The 2,476-nt window shown below is 49.9% G+C and overlaps 1 pseudogene; it reads left to right on the top strand.

The window, feature by feature from the left end:
• Positions 1–1,000: 1,000 nt before the first annotated feature.
• Positions 1,001–1,505, top strand: LOC124094391 (MORN repeat-containing protein 4-like; annotated as a pseudogene).
• Positions 1,506–2,476: the final 971 nt, after the last annotated feature.

The raw sequence follows: 2,476 nt of genomic DNA, 5'->3' as shown, positions 1-2,476 counted from the left end.
ATAGCCCAGTCAGAATGACGCATGGCATTTTTGCCAGAACGGAGTGGTTGAGAGGTGACGCCAGCAAGCCATTGAGATGATAATGGTTATGTTAAGCTGTGTATTCAATTGTAATATTAGACCCCTGCTGTCCACCTCGGCCTGCTACTTTGGAGTTCTGGCGGGGATTCCGGAGAGTTCCCATTGGTTGGGGAAGTGCTGGAGGAGGGATTTCCAGTTGGTGGTTCCTGGAGGAGCCGCCTAGAGTTTGGGAGAGTTCCCGGAGCGTGTGTGAAGTGTGCTGGTGGAGTTCAGAAATAAAGTTTGTTCCTGCTTCAGTGGCTCTTGATTTGTGCCCAGCCAGACTGCGGCACCCAATCACACTTCCCTTCCTGCAGGTGGAGTACCAGAGGCATCTTAAATCATTATCACTCCTCACTAAATTAATTTCCAAATAAATATTTATCTTTATTCTTAATTTTATATTTGTGCTTGTGCATTATTTTTCTTAAAGACCTTCAAGCACCACAAGCCAGGCTCCCTCTGTCGACACAATCTCTTTAATAAGACTGTCTCCAAGTTGGCTCTAACGATCTGGACAGAGTGGCACCTCTGGATCTACTCCATGGCAGACAAGCCTTTGGGTCAGAGCTGAGTCCAGAACTGCTCAGGTTTTAAGAATCTACAGGTGGCAAAAGGTCAAAAGTGGTGACTAGAGGTCTCAGCCACCGAAGTGACAGTAGTCCCGAAAGGCCAAGCCCCTTTCGGCTGGCAGCACCGGTGAGAGGGGGCCGCGAGAGAATGGTCAGCCAGGTAGGGACAGAGGAGCCAAGCAGATGACCTGGGCTGGGCAGCGCGGCTTCATCCTGATGCCCTGACCTGAGGGCGGCTGCCTGGGGAGGGTACCAAGCCCAGCACTTGAGTTTAGACCACTCGTTGAGTCTCGGGAGAGCGCGCAGCACCCGGGTTAGTGGTCAGAGCATGAGGGGCTGCGTCTGGAGGGAATGACAGACTGTGTGAACAGAAGAACCTGCGGGGCTGGAGAGCAAACCCAGGTTTCATCTTTTTCTACTGTAAGCTGTCACCATGACCCTGACAAAAGGTTCTTTCACCTACTCCAGTGGGGAGGAATATCGTGGCAAGTGGAAGGAGGGCCGCAGGCATGGTTTTGGTCAACTGCTGTTTGCAGATGGTGGCACCTATCTGGGTCATTTTGAGAATGGGTTCTTTAATGGCTTTGGGGTACTGACCTTTTCAGATGGTTCAAGGTATGAGGGGGAGTTTGCCCAGGGCAAGTTTAATGGCGTCGGAGTCTTCATTCGGCATGACAACATGACCTTTGAGGGGGAATTTAAGAATGGCAGAGTAGATGGTTTTGGGCTGCTGACTTTTCCTGATGGTTCTCATGGAATACCCGGCAACAAAGGTCTATTTAAGAACAATAAGCTGCTATGGTGGGAGAAGTGTTCTACGGTGGTTCAGCGGGCCAGAGTGCCTCCAAGTCTGCCAGAAAACTCACTGCTTGAAGGGGCAGTGGGCACAGCTGGAATAGTGTCAGTAAAGCCCATGACCACCTGAGATGAACAGAATAAACCAGATCTCAGATGAGATGAGGATAACCACAGAGCCGAAGCCTGTGATGTGCCCCCGTCACCTGCCAATCAGCAATTTGATCACAGAAAGTGCTAAGGATTTTGGCCCAAAGACCCCGCAGTGGTTAGCAGTTCTGTCTTTTCCTGATGCTTATTTGCTGAAGACAGGAGCTGTGTTTTCTTACTTGTCAACATGTCCTTTCCTGAGACCTGGGGTTACCCAGTACAGACTGGCTGCGGCCTTCACTCCATTTACTGCCAAGTGATTCAGAATCTCCTCATTCTGCCTATGTTTGGGGCACATGACCCTAGCCCCCACTTAGGGCCAATGCTGTGTGCTGCCCTGGCAAAATGAGGAACAAGATAGACAGTACAGTGACCCTGTGAAAGTCGGGCCAGAGCTTCTCTGTACATGAGCCCCTCATTCAGTGCAGTTTGAATCCTGGCTCCAGGCTCCCACTTTGTCTGATCAGACTAGTCTTTGTGTCTGCTTATTTCCCCTGTGAAGGATCTGGTAAGAGTGTTGTTTTCTTCTTTCTTGACTTTACAAGTCATGTTCCTTACCTGAGTTAGGGCATATAATCCAATCTCCATTTGTGTCTCTCTGTCCTTAGAGTCTATCAGACTGAATCCCTTTGTGGCATAGTCAAGAAAGAAACTGATGTAATAGTAACCTTGAAAGTTGTATTCGTTACTCACTCCAGGTTAAGGGGCAGATATATCCAGCCTCGAGGCCTTCCTGGGGAGTGGACTGAGTGCTGGGGAAGGCCTGCATCGAGGCAGTTGTTTCCCTGTAGGTAGTAGATCAGACTCACCTACACCCTGGGTGTAGGTAGACTCACACCCACCCTGGGACTGCGGTGAATTAAAAGCATTGGCTGTTCCTCGCATTTGGCTTGCTATGA

The sequence above is a fragment of the Marmota monax genome, unplaced genomic scaffold (assembly GCF_021218885.2).
Source record: "Marmota monax isolate L192 unplaced genomic scaffold, Marmota_monax_Labrador192_F-V1.1 WCK01_AAM20220418_F8-fsc00043, whole genome shotgun sequence".
NCBI lineage: Eukaryota > Metazoa > Chordata > Mammalia > Rodentia > Sciuridae > Marmota > Marmota monax.
The sequence above is the reverse complement of the archived record's forward strand: the minus strand, read 5'-3'. Positions and strand labels throughout refer to the sequence as shown.